The 25452-nt window shown below is 37.2% G+C and overlaps 1 long non-coding RNA gene across 1 annotated transcript; it reads right to left on the reverse strand.

The window, feature by feature from the left end:
* Positions 1–9157: 9157 nt before the first annotated feature.
* Positions 9158–11841, reverse strand: LOC143566135 (uncharacterized). The gene is made up of 4 exons (XR_013141191.1): positions 11467–11841; positions 11179–11244; positions 9908–9958; positions 9158–9402 (listed from the first exon to the last, which is right to left on the reverse strand). It is a non-coding gene; the product is annotated as an uncharacterized LOC143566135 (long non-coding RNA).
* Between the last annotated feature and the right edge of the window lie 13611 nt (positions 11842–25452).

A 25452-nucleotide genomic window follows, 5' to 3' on the forward strand; every position in this document is an offset into this window, starting at 1 on the left:
TTACTTGAATAATTGCTCGATTTGGTCTTCTATGCTTAAATGTCTATGTGTTTATCGTTTTTGGATTGTGGAACTATAAATCCTAGACCATTTGGCAACCCCTCATGGCAAGGTGTCGTTAACGTAATGCAATTAACGATAACTATAAAATCCTAGACTATTTGGCATCCCCTTATTGCTAGGTGTCGCTAACTTGTTTAGCGATAACTATTTATCCAAGTTTATAGCTTTTATTTATTGTTTCGTATACAAGTTTTGTGGCTTTTTATTACTATGTACTTATATGCTCAAACTAATGAATTGCTCACCAACCTTTGTGTTGACAAACTTTATTTTATGAAATGTTACAGGTTTGACTTTTGTTGACTTGAGGACTTTACGACAACGTTACCAAGACTATTAGGATATTAGTAAAACGAACAATATAATTGCTACTTGTATTCAACTTGTTTGTGTGGACGAGATGTGTTTTTTATTGATACGTTGAAATAAAATGAGTTAATTAAATATTGTCACTTTAAATAGTGTCTTGTGTATTTGGGCTATCGGTTGCACCCCAACATGTTCCGCCGCCTTTGGTCGGGGTGTGACATTAGTACTAACCATCGGAGCGGCAACAGTGGTTTTCAAGCTCTGGAAGACTGACAGTTGTGTCTTGTTCCCTGCAGCAGTAGCTCGTGGTGCTCCCGCGATTGGCGGAGGCATCGGCGGCAAGATTCTTGATGAGAGAGGAGCCGAATATGGTATGGTTGATGAAGCAGAGGTTGGTTGAGAGGCCATTGAAAGTGATATGGGTATGAAAAATTGAAAATTGTTAGGAATAGTATGGATTACAGCACCAATTGCCCCACGGTGGGCGCCAAATTGTTTTGGGCAAAAATCTACTAAGGATAATGTATCCAAATCTGTTATGTGAGGTTTAGTGTTAAATTGATAACAATGAATATATGAACAAAATAGGGATGAACACCGTGATTTGTTGCGAGGAAAAACCCCTTGACCTTGTTTTGATAAAAGGAAAAAAAAACCCGGGTAATGACAACTCGTCGATCACAACTTTATTAATCACAAAAAAGGTTACAAGTGTTTTGGAGATTACGATCAATGATACAACGAATGCTAGTGTGTACAGAGAATAATGAGTTCTGCTCTAGTGTGTGAGATTACAAGTGAGTTTCTAATTGATCGTTAACTAGATAATATAAAGAAAATATCAACTAACAACATTTCCTAATATTCCGCCACTCGTCCACAACTCCTTCAACGTTCTTTGACCACGTGCTGGGAGCTTCCAGTAGCGAACTTTGAGGTAGACTCAGTCATATATTCATTATAACTAGCTAACACATCACCATTCAAATACAATAATTAGTAATCCAATAACAGCGAGGATCCTTGATCCTTTGTAACTTGAGACATATCTCCAGGATAACTTATCCATAAGATAGTCAAGGATAATGGATCCTCAGCATAAAATTCATGCCCTAACACTTATGATGAACCCTTTAGGGATATTGTTACGAGGTTTGGCAGGGAGGCCCAAGAGATTCCTAATCTTGATATGGCTACGGCTGTGGAACCGTTCAAGATGGGACTACACAGGGGCTCCCCTTTTTATGACGATCTTATGATGACTCCTTGCAGGAATTTAGATGAAGTAAGGAACAGGGCACTTAGATTCATACGGCTAGAGGATGACTAAAGGATCTGAAAACGGTTAGGGGCTCAAACGAAGCAAGAATCTCCTGACAAGAAACAAGGATCCTCATTCAGGAACAACAATTCGAAGCCTTAATCCAAATTTAACAATCAGAATGTTCGAGCAGTCGAAGAAGGAGATGATGATGAAGATTACCCAAGCATTTCTGAGTATTTCTTCTCTGTGGATACTCATGGTTTGATTTGTGCCATGAAGGATCTCAGAGAGAAAGCAAGGTGGCTCGGAAAAATGAGAAGACGACATCCTTCAAAGACAAATCCAAATGGTGTGCATTCCATGAGGATTTCGTCCATAAGACTGATGATTGTATTGGTTTAAGGAAGGAAACTGGGCACCTCCTAAGTAAGGGCCACTTCAAGGAAGTCTTGGGAAGAAAAAAGTCAAGGATCCAGGATCCTGAAGAGGTCCCGCAAAAAGCAACTCCTCCTCCACCAGATGCATAAGTAATCAACTTCATCTCCGGCGGCTCAGATATATGTGGTACTTCCTTCTCCCTGGCCAAAAGACATGCCAAAGAGACCAAGTTGGAGAACGGGGAACGACCGATCATATCCACTACTTTGACGACTAACAAAAGAATCTTCTTTGATGAAGAAGATAAAAAACAATACAGGATCCTCACCACGACTGTTTGATTGTAACTTTATTTATCGCTAACCATTATGTGCACAGGATCCTAGTCGATGGTGGAAGCTCTGTCAACATCATCTAACATGATGTACTCCAAAAAATGAATATCCCAGACTCGGAAATCATCCCGAGGACGTTAGTGTTGGTTGGTTTCAGTGGAAAACCCAAGAAAACAATGGGGGACATCAAACTCCCAATATACATCGAAGGGTCAAACTCTTACCAAATATTTTGTGTTATTGACAATTTGTCTTGTTGCAATGTTATCCTTGGCAAGCCTTGGCTACACGGAATGAAGGCTGTAGCCTCTACTTTCCATCAATGCGTCAAGCTACGAACTCCTTGTGGAGTAGTAAGGATAGATGGTGACCATGTGGAAGCCAAGAATTATTATTCTTCATCCATGAAGCCAACAGCTAAACAAGCGATAGCATAGCAACCATAGCAGCATCCTAGGAATGTGTTGGAGGCTTGGGAGCGAGATATAAAAGAAGTATCCTTGGACCCCGAGGATCCAGACGTGAAAGTTTTCCTTGGACCCAGTATCCCTAATGAAATCAAGGAGGATATAGTATCCTTCCTAAAACGAAGAAAATCCACATTTGCCTTCAAACATTCAGACATGACAGGTATTTTGAAGGAGGTAATTACTCATAAGTTAGGCCTTGAAAATTCCATTAAACCCGTCCATTAGAAGCAAAGGAAATTCGCTCCTGAGAGGAATGCGATCATACAAGAAGAAGTTGAAAAACTTCTTAAGGCCGGTATGATCAGATAGTTTAAGTATCCTCGATGGTTGGCTAATGTGGTTGTTGTTTCTAAAAAGAATGGAAAGTGGATGGTGTGTGTCGATTTCACCGATTTAAACAAGGCATGCCTCAAAGATCCTTTCCCATTACCACATATAGACTCCATGGTGAATGCAACGGTAGGACATGAGATGCTTACCTTTATGGATGCTTCCTATGGATTTCAACAAATTCGGATGGAACCATCTATTCAAGAGGATACAACAATCATGACTCCTACCAGCATAACTGTTATATTGCTATGCTATTCGGACTAAGAAATGCAGGGGCAACATATCAAAGATTGCTCAACATGATGTTCAAGGATCAGTTAGGCAAGACCATGGAAGTCTACATAGATGACATGGTAGTGAAGTCAAAGAAGGCTGAAGATCACCTCAAAGATCTAGAAGAAGCATTCAACATCCTGGATCAGTACAATATGTAGTTGAACCCGTCAAAGTTCCATTTTGGTGTCAGTGCTGGGAAGTTCCTAGGATACATGGTGACCAAAAGGGGAATAGAAGCGAGCCCCGAGTAGATAGAGGCCATCATCAATTTGAAGTCTCATGTGAATGCTAAGGATGTCTAAAGACTGACGGGAAGAATAGCTACTCTCAACAGATTCATTTCCAGATCCTCAGAGAAGTGCAAAGACTTCTATGATATCTTGAGGAAGAATAAAAAGTTTGAATGGACTCAAAAGCATGAGGATGCACTAAAGGCTCTTAAGGAATATCTATCCTCGGCGCCTACTTTGATGAAGACAATTGATGGTGAGGCGATGTCTATGTACTTAGCCGTATCAGGTAATGCAGTTAGTGATGTTCTGGCCAAGGATCATGATGGACAACAGCACCCGGTATATTACGTAAGTAAAACCCTCTTAGATGCAGAGGTCAGGTATTCTCACCTTGAAAAATTAATTCTTGCTTTGATTATGGCCTCAACCGAGTGGAGACACTATTTTGAAACACGTTGCTTTAAGAACTAATTATCCTGTTAAGAATGTGCTTAGAAAGCCAGAATTGTCAAGAAGGATGGCCAAGCGTGCCGTGAAGCTGAGTGCATATGATATTCAGTATGAGCCCTGAACAGCCATTAAGTCACAAGTGCTTGCAGACTTTGTGGCTGATTTCAGCAGTGACATGCAAAAGGAAGCTAATTTGGAAGTTCAGCAACTAGAAGAGACCAAGGATCTTTGGATCCTCTTCACTGATGGAGCATCCAATGTAAGAGGAACATGATTAGGTTTCCTACAGAAATCGCGACAGGGGGACATAATACCCCAGTCCATTGCATGTGCATTTCAAGCTACCAACAATGAGGAAGAATACGAAGCACTTATTGCTGGTTTAATCTTAGCCAAACAAATGAGGATCAGGTATCTTCAAGTTTATATAGATTCTTTACTTATAACTAACCATTTTAACGACTCTTATACCGCGAAAGGTGAGAATATGATCAAGTATTAGAAATTGTGAAGGAATTAACAAAATCCTTCGAGTTGTTTAGTATCATGCAGGTACCAAGAGAAGAAAATGCTGGGGCAGATGCCGTAGCGAACTTAGCATCATCATTAAAGATCCTATATGATGTAAAGAATCCTATCATTCATATATTGTCTCCAGAAATCGGAGAACAGGAAGCTATGGAGGTAACAGTGGATTGCATAGAAGAACTTAAGGATCCTTCATCCTCTCCAAAAGCAAGATCTTGGATCCTTCCAATCAAGAAATTCCTCCAAGATGGGGAAATCCCTCCAAGATGGAGATCTGGTCTTGAGGAAAGCCTTGCAAAATACAACCAATCCGGCAGATGGAAAGCTAGCACCTAAGTGGAAAGGTCCCTATCTGATCGAGTCTGAGGTAGGAAAGGGGGCATATCATTTGCTCACTATGGAAGACGACAGGTTACCAAGAGCATGGGATGCTATCCATCTCAAGAAGTAATTTTTCTGATCAGGATCAAGTATCATCGGAGGATCGAGTATTCTTAAAGGGTCAAGGATCCTAAAATCGGCAATATCTTTCTATCACTTATCCTTTAAGATTCTTATTAATTTAAGGATAATATATTCTTAACGTTTATTTTTTTCCAAGTTTTAAATAACAATGCAGGATACTAGTAAAAGGTTCAATGATCAAGAGGTTGGCCACCTCTCCCTCAAGCTTAAGGTACATCACTGTTTCCCTTGGCCTAGCCCACGATTAAGGTGTGACCCCCGATGGTCATATCTTCCAAGGTTTAAAGGTTTTCACCTTTCTTATAAATTAGAGTTTCTACAATCTCTTCTGGAGCGCACGTTATCCAACGTATAGTCCGGGGCAGCGGGACCAGTACACGTTTAGTGGCTGACAATTTCGTTGTCTTCGGCTATATGGAGGATCTTACGATTTATGGTAGACGTACCATACCACCGGTTTATAACATTTTCATGTTATCTCAAGACAAAGGTTTCTAAAATTTTCATGTTAGCTAAGGTTTTAGCGTTTTCACGTCACTCACGTTTGGGCTAAATCCCGGTTTGGGCGAGTCCCATTTAACATCCGTATCTTTGGGCCAGTCCCTAGTTTGGGCTTGTCCCCAGTATGGGCTTGTCCCCAGCTTTCGGGCTTGTCCCCAGTTACACGGGCTTGTCCCTAGTTACACGGGCTTGTTCCCAGTTTATTTGTGGGCATGTCCCCAATTTATTGAGTTTACTCCCAGTTAATATTATAAGTTATTTGGATCAGGTATCCTAAGTTCAATTATGAGGATCACATAAGTAACAACATTTGTGGATTCAAGATCCTTAATTTAAGCTTTACAAGGATCACAAAGGGATCAATACTTATGGTAACTTAGGTCTAATTAGATCTTATGGTATGGTTTCTACTTATCAATTTACATTTACTTGGCTAAAATCTTTATAAACTCTTTTATGTAAGGATTCAGGATCCTTAATTTATTTTTTACAAGGGTATTCTATCCTTAAGCTTTTTACTCAAGAATATTTCTTAAAATTTTCAATAAGGCTAAGACTATATCAAACTTACTTTAAGAATAACAAACAACAAGCATATGGCTAAAAGATTTAAATTATTATTAATCATAAGTCACTTGGGCTTACCCAAAATTCTTAACCCGGATTTCACCATTTAAAAGATGGACCATCCACCTGGGTTAAGCATGTGTTACTAGCTGTTCATGATTTGCAGGGAGAATAAGAGGAGTTGGATGGATATATAGCTGGAAGGGAAGTTCCCAAGGAAACTCTATAGATATATGATAATTATATCTAGCTTGTCAAATCTCATCTTTTTTTGCAGGAAGTTTGAATTTAAAGGCAAAATGACAACTGTGATCTTATCACAACCGCCATTTTGGGGGCAATTGTTAGGGCACATAAATTTGACACTGTGGATACGCTATCCTGGTATATGTCTGGATCAGTTATCCTTAGCATGTGTTCCAGATCCTTTCATGAACAAGGATCCTCAGTTACTGGTATTACTAACGATTGTTTCTCATGTGTAGGTTAATATTTGATAGATATAACGGCTACATGACCTGGTCTACCTAAGATTTCGCTACAAGGCTCCTTCAGCACGTGGTCAAAAGTGATGGACTAAGCTAGTGGGAGAGTGGCGGATTTATAGGGAATATGGTAATAGATATTTTATTTATTTATTGAGCTTTATGATCAATTAGGGTTTCACACTGAACACATTCACAATCATCCTCAGAGCAAACTAGAGCAGAAAACACACACATAGCTTTCGTTGTAATATTGTCCATATCCTCCAAACCTTGTATTCTTATTTTTGATATTAATATAGTGGTGATAGACAATTGCCATCACCCAAGGTTTTTATGCCGACAATCCTCTAAAGATCAAGGGCTTTTTCTCGTATAAATCTCTGTGTTCATCAACATATTACTTATTCAATCATATATACCAAGTCCCACAATTACGAATTTGGTTACATTAATATTAGTTGATTTTTGACCAAAACAAAGATAACCTTACTCAAATAAAATACATTGCTTAAATAAGTAAATACTTTGCTCGAAGTGCCTGGTTTTCTCGAATTCCATACTAAGCATATTTCTGAGGAGGTTGAAAAGATTCCAATCTTCCTTGATCAATCATTTAGGTCCAACATGCAAGCACTCCAACCTCGCCAACTGCTTCCCCAACTACGTCTCATCTTACACCCAACGACATCAGTGGGGGTTGTTTCTTGGTGGCCCTTTCATCACGCAGCTTGCGATCTATGGGGCTATTTTTCCTGTTAGATGCTCTGCCAACCCTGCTGCTTCACCCCCCTCAGCTTGACTGTTGGAGCGCTACGGGCATACGTATCGTCCATCGGTTTGAGGATTTGAATGGTCCAGGACTAGAGGGACGTCCTTACGTCCTTGTGCCGCTGGTCATGGCTCTAACATTGGAGGAAATGGAGGTGCAGATCGAGGACCAGCATGTGGAAGAGGATCTATCTTCATAGGTCCAGAAGGAGGCAGGGGCGGCGCCCAGGTGGAGACGGAGTAGGACACCAAGGTGGAGGCGTGTGATCAGGTACGCCTTATTGTCATTTAATATCGTTTTATTTCGAATAGTTATTAATGTTTACTTATTATCATAGTTTAATGTTTATTTAATTATCGTCTTGACATCAACATGTACCGCCGCAACACGTTCCACATACATATTGAACTGTGTTTGCCTACTGCTGTTATGGAGAGGATCAGCTCCATGGCGTATGATATTGTAAAGCTTCAAGGGCTTGTGCGCTGGATGGTTGGGCGGGAGGTTGCTCGTCAGCGTGGTGAGGAGTACAGCCTATCGCCGCCCCATTTTGACGATGGGGCTGGCCCTTCGGGAGCTAGAAACAATCACAATGATGTTGCTGCTTAGTTCGATTTCTTTGTTTTTTTTATTTATACGAACCGATTGTATATATATTGAAAGTTTTATTTATATTGCTTGACAATTTATTTTTTGTTAGCCTTCTTAAAATATTGAATTCGACCTAACATAACATGGCTTTTTTTTATAAAAAGGTTGAAACTTAATAAAAAAAAAAGTTTACATACCAAAAATAATATAAAAAAAATAAAAACACTTTTTCATTAACTTAATCGTTAACACACACAACCGACTTATAAAATAGAGAGCGGTAGGGGTGTGCACAAAACCGAAAAAACTGAATCGAAACCGGAAAAATCAAAAAACCAAACCGAAAAACCAAACCGTATTAGAAACCGGCGGTTCGGTTTTGAACTTTAGCAAAAACTGAGATATTGGTTTTGGTTCGGTTTTGTATTTTGTTAAGAACCGAAAAAACCGAACCGAACCAAAATAACCATAATATCTTAACTTTACGTCTGTAACCTTTAAAGCAAAGTCTACCGATGACTATTTGTTTAGGTTTAACAATAACAAATATATTTGGTTTCTAGATATGGTTAATAACTAACTAGTAGAAGTGCCCGCGCGTTGCGACGGGAACGTAACAAGGATTCGATTGGTGGTGGGTTTGGTTAAAACAAGATTTACTTTTAGAATGAAAAACCGGCACGATGTGGCGATGTAAAACATGTTACATGTAGTTGTTTAAAGCACTATTCGATAATGCTAATATATGGACCACTAAACCCAAAAAAAACAACCCAAATCAAAATTAATAAAGATCTCAGTAAATATTCGGGAGAAATAAAACTTAAAAATTTGTGTGTCATAAAATTAAAGTTTGGAACATAAGAAACTAAATCTTGTTACACTTTAATATCCATGCCTAGCTCTTGCGAAAAAGAGCGATACAGCTTTGTTACTTCATAGATGCTCTTCTTGTTTGTAACCAATGCCATCATGCCTACATTTAAAGACCATGAGATTGTATTTATTCTCTACAAAAAGAATATGTATAAAATTAGGTTATCTTACTTCTTGATTAAAAGTTAACTAAACAGTTGTAAACATTAAAAAAAAAACAAATAAACAACTACACAACGAATTACACATATGTATCAGAAGAACAAAACATAGGGCTAAAACATAAGATCCGGATATTGTCATAATGATATAGCATTCTAAATAAGAAATTGCCAAGTATGTCCACACATCTTCAAACTTGAAATTAAAAGTAACAATTGCAGTTGACTTTGAAAGTCAAAAAAGGACAGATTGAAGAGGGGTTTGATTCAAGGGGTCAAGGGCAATATTGGAATACTTTTACTTCGTGATGGTTTGTCATCCAACAAATCAACTATTCGGCAAAACTAAAGGGCCAAAATACGAATAAAATATATATAAAATAAATTTTGAATTTACATAATTTGACATAAGACAGTTTTTGGCTTCTGCAGTCGAAGAGAGATTTCTTTACCATAATTTTCAACAAAACTATAGTTCTTTTATTAATATTATCCTTTTTATAAAAGTATTGATTTTAAAACCAATAATCATTAACTTTGTATTTTTAAAATGAACAATAAAGTTTTTATGGGTCAACCCAACACCTTTCAACTTGTTCCAGAAATGGCCCGTTAATTAACCAGTGTATTTTCGAAGTGAAAATAATATTTGTGGGTCAACGCAATACATTTCGACCGATTCTACAAATGGCCCGTCTAAACTCAAAACCGTTTCGACCCACCCATAAAGAAAAGGTAATTATTTGCATACATGTATCGCTACTTGTTGTGATTCAACTTTTTATACGTATAAAGTATTAATGAACACAAGTTATATAACATTTAGAAGTGGTAAATTCAACCTGGTTACCTCTGGAATGGTCGATCTGGGATATGTTTCCATATAACAGATAAGGCGGACCTGATCAGAATAGTTAGCTGATAAGATAAACTCGCCAAAAATTGCCCAAAATTTGAAGTAAGCATTTTTTTATATTCCATAAAAAAGGAGTGGGCATTTAAATCAAATAACAAAAAAAATGAACCTATAGATGCAATACCGGCCACTAATAAGACTGAAATGCATGTTTTTAGAGCATAAATCACATTTTCATTTCTTCCGCCTTGCTTCCTACTTTAGTGTTTTTCCTTTTGATCCCACTAAGATCACTCAAAGTGTAGGTCTGCCGAGTGTATTTCTCGGCCACTAATAAGACTGAAATGCATGTTTTTAGAGCATAAATCACATTTTCATTTCTTCTCGCCTTGCTTCCTACTTTAGTGTTTTTCCTTTTGATCCCACTAAGATCACTCAAAGTGTAGGTCTGCCGAGTGTATTTCTATTAGTTGCTACAATTGCATCATTTTTGGAACAATTTCACATGCTCTTGCTGCACCCATAGCCACAACTACATCACATGCACCTGCAGATGGTGATTTAAAAAGACGAGGACCAGAAGACACCCGACTATTCATTCATTTATTTACTAAAGTTATTCGGTTCATTAACAAACCTACTTTTAAATTACCCAACAAGTTTTAACAAAAAAAAGTTGGTTATACAAGTGCTCTAAATCATTACTTGACATAAGATTGTATATAATTTGAATTAAATAAATTGTCATAGTACTTTCAGATAAGATAGCACAACAATGGTGTCCTTAAAAATGATTCAATGGTCCACAAAGTTCAAAACATAAATAGAATAAAAATAATACGCCCAAATGTTTTAGAGAGGGACAATGTAATATAAGATAAAGTAAATGTGAAAACTCAAGTAAATTTTAGCAAAAACACTGAAGTGTCGTATGTATATAAGTTGGTTTATTTAATCATAATGAGAGTCACTTATGGTTAGTTTTGGTGCAGTAAATTTGATCTCCATTATTATAAAAATAAATTGAAAAAAAGAAAACCAACAAAAGGAGAATATGTTATACAATTATCCATCTACAACAAAGAGTCGTATCATGAATTGATTTGCTTGGGTAACTTTTTTGCAATCTTTACATAACGCAAAAATTTAGGCATATATGCATTTAATTACTAACAAGCAACAACCACATGAAAGCTGGAAATTGAATTTTGTCACATATGCTTGAAATATTAAAGAAAATTATAAACAGAGTAAGAAGTTCATACCTTTCTGATCAATGATTATCAAATGCATGTAGAGCTTGAGTCGAAGTGAGTTATGGCATCATAGCTCTATTAAACATATAATAAGAATTGAAACTTCAGTAAAACATATTAGGGGAACGGAAATGTTGCAAATATGTAATTATTTGTGTTTGCTAAAGACATCCCGACCTAATTTATTAGTATGTAACTTTGTGACAATGAATATTATATTAGAACAAAATTTAATGACAAATATACAAATTGTATGCAAAATGTTGATTGAAACTTAAGGGTTGGTTTGCGGTATACCTCTGTATATGCCCGCTGCATCCTGGATTGGTGGTTTCTTCGGTAGAAATGACTTAGCAATTGCATATGAGAGGAAGTACACGGGCCATTATCACTACCACTATTTTTTATCAATGAACATAAGAGAGGCGCCCACCAACTTTTCAAAATAATGTTTGTCATTAGAAAATGTTTCAAGCCCTGCACAACCATAACAATAGAGTAATGTAGTATCTACTCAAAGCTCCAAAGTCAAAAGATTTGTGGTGTGCCAACATAAATAAAAGGTTGTGTGCATTGAATAAAAACTTATTTTTGTGATTTTCAACCCGGTAGACCCGTTCTATTTTAAATGAACTTTATATTTGACACAAATGCTTCATCTTCATGATCATATGGTAAAACATTAAAATAATGAACAAAAAAAAATGAACATTTTACCAAAACTAAAAAACCAATTTTACAATTTTCAGTATGGTTTAAATAAAAAAAAACCCAACCCATGCAGTGCACAACTCAAAAACTAAAAGTGGAGTGCCAATCAAATTGTGCATAAATGACCTTCTAGTTAAAACCTATATGGCAAGATAGATTATAAGATTTTGCAAATTCTAAAAGTACTAAAAAACACTAAAAATTGAAACCCCATTCAATTATTTGACAACCCTTCAAAAAAACGGACCAACTACCTCTTTCTTATCATCACCACTATAATAAGCTCCTTTCCTGCAGTCATGCAAGATTCATGAAACCATTATAGCCAACAAATTATAATTATAGATGATCAAAGTATTTTTAAAATGGTAGCAAATGTATATTTTGGAGTAGAAAACAGTGGATTCTCCACTTCCAACATTATTACTTTCTTCATAGCATCCATTAATTCTGCATAAAAGACTCAAGTTATACAAGATCATATCAACAAAATAAGAAATACTTAAAAACATCAATTTAATCTGTGTTCACAAAAAAAGAATGAAAAAGATTCAAGCTTTGAATCACCTGATAAATGAAACAAAAAACTCTTTAAAAGGCCCAAGATTTCAAATAGAAAACGGGTGTGTGTAGATAGCGGGATAACGATCAAGATTTCAATTTCTAGTTCCCTATGAGTCTTTGAAAGGCCCAAAATGTTAAAGAGTAAAATAAAAAATAAGGGTTTTAGATCACACAAGCAAAAAAACATGAAATTGATTCTCAAATACAAACTTATAACCCTACCAACATGGCTAGCTGGATTCTTTATTCTAGTGTTGACTCAATTAAGAATAAAAATGAAAATTTACCTTACAAAAAACGGTCAGACCTCAATCACAAAACCCATTTTGCTTTCTTCAAAGATGTGCCCCGACCTGGATTTATTTAATCATACAGATTCAACAAATAACAAACCCTTCGGTTCAAAAATGTTAGTCGCATGAAAGGATTGATGATTCCACTTAGATATATGGGCATAATCAGAAGTTGAAACCGATTAGCTTTGATTGCTCATTGATTGGAAACCAGTGGTTTGTGTTCCCCCATTGATGAATGAGCGGATTTCAGAATTTATTGCACAAATTGATTACAATTGAAGGCTGCCGGGAAGTCGGCCGGAAAATGAGATTAGTAAATGAGCCGGCCAAAGCAATTAATATTACGTGTCTCATGTAGAAGTTGAAAGGTTGTCTGTATTAGAGGTGCACAAACCGGTTTTTTTAAAAAAACCGGTTCGGTTATTAACCGGACCGGTTTTTTTTTGGCCCGGAAAAAAACTGGTTCGGTTAATAACCGGACCGGTTAATAACCGGACCGGTTAATAACCGGTTTTTTTCTGTCAAAACCCTAACCGGTCTAACCGGTTAGGACCGGTTTAGAAACCGGTTAGAACCGGTTAATAAACCGGTTTTTTTATTAACCGGTTTTTTAATAACCGGTTTTTAGGTTAACCGGTTTTTTAAATCAAGAACTGTTGTTCATGATTTAACTCAAAAATACAAACATTAAATCGTGAACTAGCAGATGCTCCTGTTGTTCCCGATCGCAGTTTGTTCATGATTTGCCTCCATGTTTGCTGTTTCTTTAACTAAATTAGAAAAATCCAAATCAACAAGTAAATAAGAGCACATATTAGGAAAAAGAATGCTTAGACACGATTACATGAACAACTTGCTGTTTCTTACTCATGATTTGCCTCCATGTTTGCTGTTTCTTTAACTAATTTTCTTCGCTACCCGATCCCGAGCTATTTCTTAGGTAATCGTCGTACGCGGCTTCTTCATCGGTCATTGGTTGAGTGTGTCCTTCATTGACCTCGTCTTCATACAAGCCCGCTTCATACTCCATTTCCCCCTCGAGTGAGCGTTGATGTTGTGCCATATCTAAAGAGTCCAAGTAATCCTTGTAGCAAATCGACATCTCTATAGCTGGTGCAGTGAGTCGAGTCCTCCTAATCGATATAACCCTGCCAGAAACAGAAAAAGCAGACTCCGAAGCTACCGTGGAAGCTTAGACCGTTAGTAAATCTTTGGCCATGGCGGCGAGGATCGGAAACTCATCCTCCTTACCTCTCCACCAAGCCAGCAAATCAAGACTTCTAAATTCATCCGGAGTCATGTGTTTCACAAAGTTGGTACCACCATACCTTCCAAGTTCACTGCTTGGGGTGTTTACCTTTTGACGTTTACCGGCGTCTTCCCAAATCATGTAGTACATCCCCATTTCAAGGTCGGTTTGGGATTGGGATTGGGCAACAGCTCTTAACGAGTCATGAATTTGGGAAGACGACCCGTATTTTGTAAGGTAGACATCATACATGTTTGACAAGGTGGTGTTGAAAGCATTATTTAAAGTTTGGCTATAATAGGGGTTTTGATCGTCGTTTAACCCTAGCTCATCACAAATTTTTTCTATTAAAGCTTCAACACCACCAACATTGATGCAAGGGTTTAACGCAGCAGCACATGTCAAAACAGCGGGTAGTTCTTGAAAATATTTTCTAAATTTTTCTTTCATTTTTACACCCATATCAAAATAAGGTGCACCCCTACAATTAAGTTCACTCAACTTTGTGCACATGACAGCAATTTTTGGTAAAGCAATGGGGCTTGTTGGATAGTAAACCCCGGATAAACTAGTTGTGCAAGATTTAAAAATTTGAAGGACCTCCGTAACGATCTCGATCAATAACCAGTTTCCAGGATCGTACGGTGCACATTTACCCCTACTTGACAAAATTTGATGAAACGCAATTAATGATTCTTTTTGTTGGATGGCTTTCTCAAACATATTACAAGTCGAGTTCCATCTTGTTGGACAATCCCAATTTGGCCCCAACCATTGACAATTAGCTTCTACACAAAATTTTTTGTATCTTGAAAATGTTTTATTGTTGCTAAAAACATCTCGTAACATTCTTTTAAAATTGTTTATTTGCGTTTCGATCACGTTTAACCCATCTTGCACGGCCAAGTTGATAATATGTGCAATGCATCGGCTATGAAAAAACGCTCCATCACAAATAGGTTTATACTTTAATTTTAAATGGCCAACCGCGGCCGTATTGTTGGACGCGTTATCAAACGAAATTGAAAAGATTTTATGTTCAATCTTGTATTGTCGAATGACTTTATCCAAGATTTGAAAAATATTTCTACCCGTGTGCGGGTAATCAAACAATTGAAACGCAACGGTTCGTTTCATCATTTGCCACGACTCGGGGTCAACCCAATGAGCCGTCACACAAATGTATGAGTCGGGCGAACCATGAGGTACCGACCACACATCCGTTGTTAAGTTTACACCAGTTTGTAAGTTTGAAAAGTATGAAATTAGTTCGGATTTAGCGTTTTTCCATGCTTTAAGACAATCTCTTCTAAGGGTCGAACGACTTACGTGTTGGTAGCGTGGTTGAACATAGTTTTGCATCATCTCCGTGAATCGAGGGTTGTCAAAGTGGTTGAAAGGAAGTGTTTGTTGAATCACAAAGTTTGAAAACTGTTGACGTACCGCTTCAACGTCGTACGTAAACACCGTTCCTTGATTCGTCATCTCCGGCTGCGAACTACTTCCCGATTCGTCCTTCAAGGCCTTGCAAAAGGGCCTTTGTACATGCGCTTTTAAAGTGGAGTTTGCATCTTTGCCATAAAACTTCAAACAATGTTTGCATCGAGCTTTTTGGCTACCGTTAGACATTTCGCATAGGTCGAAATGTTGCCAAACATCATGGTTTCGTTTCGTGGGGATGACCCGAACGACCGTTTCTCCCGTGTTCGAGGCACCCATGTTGACGGATGAAGCAGCACTTTGGGAGGCCATGATAATCGACTACGAAATAAGAGTGGTATACTCGAGTATGAAATAAACGACTACGAAATAAGAGCTTATGGAGTGGTAATGTGGTATAATTGAGCGTGAGATAACAAAATAATCGCGTATGAAATAAACGTTTAGAGCGTTTGGAGTTGTATAATCGAGTGTGATCTAACCAATACCCAACCTAAACTATATATAGATGTTTGTGGGGGTAAAATGGTAAAAAAAAAAACGGTCCAAAAACAAAAAAAACGGGCATATAGCCGTTATACAACGTTCAAAAACCGGTTTTTAACCGGTTAACCGGTTATGGAAAAACCGGTTAACCGGTTTTTCCACAACGGTCAAAAACCGGTTTTTTTATAAACCGGTTAACCGGTTTTTCCATAACCGGTTAATAAAAAAACCGGTTTTTCCATTAACCGGTTCGTTAACCGGTTTTGGATCTAGAACTTGTAACCGAAAGACGAACCGGCGGTTTGTAAACCGGTCAAACCGATTTTTAAAAAACCGGTTTTCGTAAAAACCGGTTTCCGGTTTAAACCGGCAAACCGGTTCCCCAACCGGTTTTTTTGGCCATCTCTAGTCTGTATAGAGCGCTGATCCTATAATTGTAATAGTAAGATTAGGATCCCGACTCATCTGTAAATTTAAGGCATATATGGTAAATACTTAGATATAGGGAAACGTATACTATACAGGATCCTTTTTCTTATGAAAAGGAAAACTATGGGATAGATATGCCGCAGTCAAAAAGACATATTTATGGATATAGGGAGTCTTTGTTGTTTACTGTTTACTTTACCTTTACCCAGCTTAAAGAACTGTGCCATAAATTCATAAGAACTGCTTTTTGTAGAGCTTCTATAGCTTTGAGCCCTTTAGTTCATTATCAAGCGTATAGCTTAGAGGATGATCGCTGGCCACAAACTTGCGAGAGTCAGCTATTTGTTCACATTCAAGCCTTCGTTCCCCACGTTCGAGCTATATAATGTAATATAGATACAGATATAGATATAGATAGTACTAGGTTTTGATTTTGAATTTTGATTTTAAATGTATGTTTTATTAAATTTTAATATTTGAAGTCCAAAAATTCAATATTCTATAAATTATTAATTTAAAGAAAAACTATCATGCCCAATTTCAATATCTTGGGTTATTTACCCAAAAAGTTTTGGCTCGATTAGCAAAAACCAAAAAAATCGTATCCAAAACCAAACCGAACCGAAAAACCAAAAACCGAAAACTGGAAAAACTGAAACCGAATGGTTTAAAAAATCATAAAACAAAAGGTTTGGTTTTAGTCAAAATCCGCACCGAAACGCACCAGGCACACCCCAAGTAGAGTGGCATATTGGCCGGTGTCTAAAACAAGGGAAATGTCTAGAGGAAAGCCCTAACAAAATTTATCTATTTATATATGTCTTGAGGCTTTTAGGGAAGTTTGAATGAAAAAGTACGCATACAATAATAACATAACCCTTTAGTCTTCTTCCTGTTTCTCTGACTGAACACTTCACAACCAGTGAACAACAATGAAGTACACTCCTGTTAAATTAGAATCGTGTGAAAAAGCTAATTCATCGAGTAGAAAAAGGAAGCATGATGATGATTCTATTTCAGCCAATTTGAAAGTTGAGGAACATTTGTACATAATTTACGGCCTTGAGTTATTGCTCATTTTTGCTTGTTTGATCACCTTTGGCAGGTTAGAAATGGAGTCCACGAACAAAAATCATGGTGCCACCAATGTCATAGTTGGGTTGATCGAGACCTTGTGCTTGACTGCATTTTATGTCGGACCAAGAAGTATTGTGTTGCTTGTATCACTAAATGGTATTTATCTATTTCTCAAAATTACATACTTTGTACAACTGCTGAACAAACAACTTAGGGTCCAAATAATAATAATAACAATCGGATTAATTGGGTTTGAGTATTCGCTTTAGGGTTCTGGGAGTGTTAATAGTATCCACAAATATTGTAAAGACAAACAACAAAAAATAAAGTGGAAACTAAAAATTATCATAGATATTTTATTATTTGTATATAAATAAATCACCTGAATAACAAAAACAAGTGACGGTGTAAGGGTGTTGGTCGGGTTTAGTTTTCAGGTTATTTAGGTTTTCTATGTTTCAAACTTCAAAGTCTAACTACAACCCGTCCCCGTCCCTAATAACAATTGGGGGTTAAGAGTTATTCGGGTACGGGTGACCCCGCTTCAGGTTGGAGTAATTGGGTACAGCTAAAATAGATAGGCCTAGGTTTAAGGGTGACTCTTTGATCAGGATGAAAGGGGGGTTCTGATGAGATCAGCCACATTCAAATGTCGGTTGTGGTTGCTTTGATCATGGATTGGAACTACAATTATTCCAAGTTTGTGTTCAATGAAATGATAAGCAACCTCAAAGGCAAGAAGAAAGAGATGTTCCTGATGTACCTAAGGTTCTTACAGATGATATTTGATTCACACTATCCAAACCTCGTCAAATCTGTAGAGACGCTCGATCTGAAAGCTATGGCTCCTAACACGTTTGGGTTGATGAAGCAGTCACGAAAGGGGGCTAAAGTGGTATACAAAGGACTTCACAAATTGGCCAAATTTGGAAGATTTGCTGAAACTGAGGCTATCACTGCCAATGCTAGTGCCTCAATTTCTGATGAACATGTAACACCGACTCCGAGGTTCACAGTAGCTTATGACACAATTTTTGATGATAATGAGTCGGATAGTTCTCCATCACAACACATGGAGACTGAGCACCAGGAAGAACAAGTTGTACCTACTGCTGATCAATTGAAAGAGTTTGAGGCATTTAAAGATCAGCTCTAGTCGACTGCATTGAAACCTACTCAATCAGTCACTGCGACACAAGATGATGATATTCAAGAAGAACTGGCCACCAATCTCATTCCACGAAAAAGGCGAATGAAAGATCCGAGACCGGGTGTGCTGGTTACTGACACTACACCAACAAGCCAACCAAAGGATTCTGAGCCTAAAACAATTGAAGCTCAAGTTGATCAAGGTCCGTCCACTGATGATCAACGTCTCAAGAACAGATATTTGATGATATTACTCACGAGTTCGAGTTTGAAGCCCACACTCAGTCCACAGATGAACCATCGGGATCGTCTAACCCGATTGGTCAACAAAGTTCAAGTGCCGCTGACAAGATTGCACACATTCTGGCAATGCAAGACAAGTTTTTGCAAGATAAGGGCAAGGGAGTTGTTCTTGAGGCTGAACCTGTTGATGTACATGCCTTACAACGACGAGTCTTTGAACTTGAACAAGACTCGGTTGTGAAGGATGTACGAATCCAAGAGCTTGAAGCAAGTAATTCTGATAAAGATTTAAAGATCAATGAACTTCAAACAAATATGGGGGGCCTCACTGCTATGTACTTAGACCTCCAACAACATCTTATTCAGAAATTTGGAGATAATTTTAAAAGTGGTGAGGACATTGCTAAAAAGACAACTGGTGATAGTCGAGGTGGTGGTTCCGGTGCGCGTCCTTCTTCAAATATAGATTCTTCTGAAACACTAGAACAATATCTTGCCGCCCCTCCAATGACGGTCGAACAAAGTGAGAGAATACAAAAGAAGAATATTATTATGAAGTACTCAAAACAGAATGTGGAGTCTTCCGATCACCCGGATAAATTCATCATTGAATTCCAAAAGGGATTTTCTGATAAGTATGGTGATCGATCAGGCGTAGTGTCATGGAGATTTGATATTGACAAAGCTATGTGCTGGGTGAAAAGGAGGTCTGGCAATACTGATACTACAGGAAGATAAAAGATTTTGGGTAATGGACAAGGGTTGACCTTAGTGACTTGATCAACGCTCCTTTTCACAACCCCAACAACGAAAAGAAGGCCGGATATGGAGCACCAGGATTAAGTGTTTGCTCTAACATAATGTGCTCGACTGAAGAATAACTTGGCTCGTCGAAGTGCAGCTTGCTCGAAGCTTGACTCTTAAAAGAAATCTTGAAGATAACCTTACTTGAATAAAATACCTTGCTTAAATAAGTAAATACCTTGCTCGAAGTGCATGGTTTGCTCAAGTTCCATACTTAGCATATTTCTGAGGAGATTGAGAAGATTCCAATCTTCCTTGATCAATCCTTTAGGTCCAACGGGCAAGCACTACAACTTCGCCAACTGCTTCAACAACTACGTCTCATCTTACACCCAACGACATGGGTGGGGGTTGTTGCTTGGTGGCCCTTTCATCACGTAGCTTACGATGTCTGGGCTATTTGTTCTGTTAGATGCTCTGCCAATCCCGCCACTTCATCCCCGTCAGCTTGACTGTTGGAGCACTACGGGCATACGTATCGTCCATCGGTTTGAGGATCCGAATGGCCCGCACGGCCGTTTGGTCCAGGATTAGAGGGACGATCCTTACATCCTTGTGTCGCTAGTCGTGGCTCCACCATTGGAGGAAATGGAGGTGCAGATGGAGGACCAAAATGTGGAAGGGGATCAATCTTCATAGGTCCAGAAGGAGGGGGCGGCGCCCAGACGGAGACGGAGCTGGACACCGAGGTTTAGGCGTGTGATCAGGTACGCCTTATTATCATTTAATATCGAATTATTTCGAATAGTTATTAATGTTTACTTATTATCATCGTTTAATGTTTATTTAATTATCGTGTTGACATCAGCATGTTCCGCCGCAACACGTTCCACGTACATATTGAACCGTGCGTGTAACAACCCCAATTTAGGGCTTAAATTTTTTTTCTTTACTTATCTATTATTATTATTATTATTATCTGTACTTAGTCTGCACAACTCAAGTTTCTTTGTTCATGTTAGCTTAGAACAAATTGTAGGACCCACGACACAACAACACTAATACCCGACCATACTATAAGCAATTAGACTATGTGCCTGGAAGGCCCGATCCACATACTTTATATATCTTAATTGGACTCGGACAAATAACAATGAACCCGAACCCAAATCATTTATATGTAACATCTTTAACTAAATCGTTATCATCTAGATTAATCTACGATTTAAACATCAAATTATATAATCCAACCCATATTGCAAACACCGAATGTTACATTTATTAAACTATAGTATATAGGAAATCCAAGGAATCATTATAAATATCTTGTGACATATTATTAAATAAAGAGTTAAGTGCCATTTTAGTACTTGTGGTTTAGCCAACTACGCAACTTTAGTACATAAACTTTATTTTGTGCAACTGGCTACCTCAGTTTCAAAAAACTTGCCATTTTAGTATTTTTGGCTAACCCGGTTAATTTTTTCTCGTTAAGTCAAGGGTAAACTTGTAATTTCAGTTATTTTATTAATTTATTTAAGAGTTAAGTGTCATTTTAGTACATGTGGTTTGGCCAACTACGCAACTTTAGTACCTAAAATTTAGGTACTAAAGTTGCGTAGTTGGCCAAACCACATGTACTAAAATGGCACTTAACTCTTCATTTAATCAAATTACCCCTTTTGTAAAGGTTTTGTTTAGTTTTTAAACACTTGAAAACCCTAGGGACCGATGGTGTCAAATCTTAAACTAAACAGCCCCCACCCCCTTTCTCTTTCGTTTTCCGGCTTCTGTCCCGATCTCAATACCGACGGGATTCCGGCCATCTCAGCTCTGGCCAACTGGTTAATTTTCATTTTTGAATTCCAACCCAAAATCTGCTATACAATATGTGCAGTACATTGACCAGATTAAGCAGGGGATTAACAGCTCTGATTTACGAAATCGGAGGGCGGAATTGGGCCCAATTGTGTTGGTGTAACTAGTTGCATGATCCGTTATGACCAATTTTGACATTTCTATGGTTTATGAGGATTTGGGGGTCTTTCAAACTTGACTATAAAAGTATTCGGAACCAGCTTATGAACAAGTCAGTCACTTTTCCTACTGGCTAGTGCATCCCTCGTTAAAACTTTGTAAAAACCATAGGCGCAAGTTCGAGTCCCTGTCACCACATATTTTTTTTGAGTTTATGATAAAATAATTGAAATTACAAGTTTACCCCTGACTTAACGAGAAAAATTTAACGGGGTTAGCAAAAAAGTACTATAATGGCAAGTTTTTTGAAGCTGGAGTAGCTAGTTGCACAAAATAAAGTTTAGATATTAAAGTTGCGTAGTTGGCCAAATCACAGGTACTAAAGTGGCACTTAATTCTTTTTGAGTTTATGATAAAATAATTTAAATTACAAGTTTACCCCTGATTTAACGAGAAAAAATTAACGGGGTTAGCAAAAAGAACTAAAATGGCAAGTTTTTTGAAGATGGGGTAACTAGTTGCACAAAATAAAGTTTAGGTACTAAAGTTGCGTAGTTGGCCAAACCATATGTACTAAAGTGGCACTTAACTCTTAAATAAACTAACCTACACAATTACCACAATTTTACCCAATATAAATATAAATCACCTATTTTGTATCCTACACTCTTTAAATCCATCGAACTCCCTGTCTCTACTCTTATTTAGTTGTTTTTTTTTCTAACTTTATTTTAATTTAAATGTTTTACTTCCAAATATTTGCAAATCTTAGAGATCCTTGGAAAATCTCCAGGAAATCACGTAACCTCCTCTCTCTCACCCTCTCTTGATCGATTCTTTCTTGACCCAGGCTACCTCTCTCATTCGACCTTCACCTTCCCCAATCAACGTTCCATGTCATCTCCATAAATCAAGATCTTGATGCTGCAACCCCATCACAACCAGGTTACATATTGTTTTAATTAATCTCTCATACGAATTCCAAATTCCTTACTTCGTCATCATCAGTTTAATCAACCCTGGCCTCACCTTCTCAAGAAAAATATTGCACAATCAAGAACACAAGAAATCGGGTAAATAATCCTTGTGTATTGCCATGATCATTCCTTATTCGTCAATGATTCAATCTCAGTATTATGTTCATATTTTAATCCTAAAATCTCCAGCTTACCCTCCTCTATCTCACGGGTTTTCCCTCAGCAAAATACACCCCTTTGAAGCTCTAAAATATGTTGGAACAAGGCTACCAAAAGTCTCCTCAACCGCTTCAAAAAAAATCACGGTCTGTTGGTGAAACCTTATCGAGTTTCATAAGTTCTTGAGCCCTATTTTACTGTTCTTGTGTCTGATCAATTGCCATCTTCTTGGCATGAAAAACCCTGTCGATTGACTCTATACAAGAACTCCAGGATTTAAGTGGAAACAAATTATCATGTAAGTTACAATAATTAATCTTTGTTCAGCCCTTGAATTAACCATCCTATTGTTCTAATTTTGAGTATCAAACCCCAGCCCTAGACTTCTTACTCACAGATTGATAATCAAAAACAGAAGAGCCATCTCTTATGATTGATCAAGTTCTAGCATATTCACGTTAGTTCACATTCAAGGTAATCCAAGAGCAAACCTTATATCTTGCAAAATCTTCGATTCTCTGATTTTTTCTTCACTTACAAAAAAATACCAATGGTATTCTAGCCCCAATCTAGGCCTGGCGAACCCATGATTCATTCCCAGTTGCTGCTGAAAGTGACGAGTAAGAAGTTCTAGAAAGTTTTGTTTAAATCGGTTAGCATATCAAAACTCTAAGCTATGTAAGTTTGACATCCTATTGTTTCCATCTATGTTCTAACCCCTCAAAATTATTTTCAATGAAACTTAACGGCCCTTGTTAGTCCTATCCTCGGACTACATCAGTCCCAAATCAGACCCATCTCTGTCTCAATCAAGGTAATTCTAAACCCGTTGTCACAATCACCATTCTTGGTTGAAATATTCGTCTTTCACATGGTTTTGTTCTAACCTCTCTACAATGTTATGACCAAGTCTTGCACAGAAGCTTTGGACCTCTTTTGAAGCCTCTTGAATCAGCTCCAATATTAGGTATCGATTCCTAACCCATTTACTCGTTTATTCCGCTTAAGATCATTTTTTTATACATGCACTAGGCACACGTGATATCATACATATAATACAAAAAAAAGAGCAAGTATTCTAAGTTTGTATAACCTTTATAATCAGTTAAACATGATGTATGCATTATAATCATGCATACTCGGTTAAACCGTACGAATCATTAAAATACACTTATAGTAAAACCCATGACCAAAAAGAACGCAAAAGTTGACAAAAATATTATATATATAACTTTCGCAGAAAGTCCACTTAAAATTATGTTTTTAGGAACAAGAACTTGTTTGTTTTGATTTACGCAATAAACACATGGCTATACTGAAAGTTTACATGAGCTAAAACCCGATAGCTATCCAACCCATGTATTTTTCATACACATATTTTTATATGACTTGTTTTCATTGTACATGGCCTAATTATAATTACGCAAGCCATTCAAGTTGTTATATATATATATATATATATATATTTTTATAATTTGTTTTTATGCAATAAATATCAAATATAGGTTAACCGAAACCAAAATTCTTAAAATATAAAATCTCTCTCTCTCTCTCTCTATATATATATATATATATAATTAAGATTTCCAACATATAAAAATGACATTGGAAGAAAATTTAAGAATGAATAATCTTTAACTTGTACTTACACTTTTAACCGATTACTTAACGTAAAACACTCAAAATGATAGTTTCAAAACTTTTTACAAAAACCTTAGGCTATCCAGTAACATAAAATTTAAAATATGATTCCAAGTATAAAATAATAATCCACGCATTAGAACTGTAACTATGCGTTTACAACGCCAAATTTATAGAAACTGACAACATTGAGACTTACTTTTAAACATTGCATATTATTTAATCCCAATTATATATACATAAATCTTTCTATAGAAACCCTTATTTTGCTATAAACCACATTTTCTTATATTCGAATAATTTCGCAAGACAAATCCCACAACTTTTTATATAAGGAAACTTTGTAACCCATGTCACAATATGCAACCATAATCTCAAATAACATAAGAATATGCATAACCTTAACCAACTTAGGTCACTAGCACATATAATATGACACATATTAGTTTTAGTTATGTGCTACATGAATTTAGGAATGTCCATGAGTTGGAGCCGTTTCCCGAATGGCATACAAGATTCTTTAGCGTTTTTATTTTCACGCATACGCATAGACCTAGGTGAGTTCATGCACTTCCCTTTTTCTTAAATTTTTGGGTGGATACATGCTTCAATATGTTTTTAAACTTATTGGTGTATTATTAATCAAGACCGATTTAGCTGCCTTAAATAATCCCCGACTTTGTAGCACAATTATTAACTCCTAAATGAGCCACGGGATATATGGGTAGTACTATCTGGGAGATCCCCGCACACAGTAGGCCGACATCATGGGACGACCACCCGCTGAATGATAAAATGTATATCTTGTGACATATATCCGCGCCATTTGGAACTTATGTTACGCAGACATAAGTGTAATTTGACCCATAACAATAAGAGGTATGGGTAAGGGGTATTCATTTTAGATGTTCACGGGTCGTGGACACAGGTTTGATTGTGAATTTGCTTAATGTGCACCATACTATTTAGATCATTTTTATATATATGTTTTCATAACTTAAACTCATGAACTCACCAACTTTTTAGTTGACCCAATTATTTTAAACATGTGTTCAGGTACTTTTATTCGGATATGGAGATTTAGAGTCTTAGACAAGAGTTCGCTTGGAGATAGAAGATCCTTTTAGAAGACTTATGTCAA

Source organism: Bidens hawaiensis, unplaced genomic scaffold (genome assembly GCF_021521415.1).
Source record: "Bidens hawaiensis isolate Kalapana, Puna unplaced genomic scaffold, B.hawaiensis_p1.1 tig00000097_1, whole genome shotgun sequence".
Taxonomy (NCBI): domain Eukaryota; kingdom Viridiplantae; phylum Streptophyta; class Magnoliopsida; order Asterales; family Asteraceae; genus Bidens; species Bidens hawaiensis.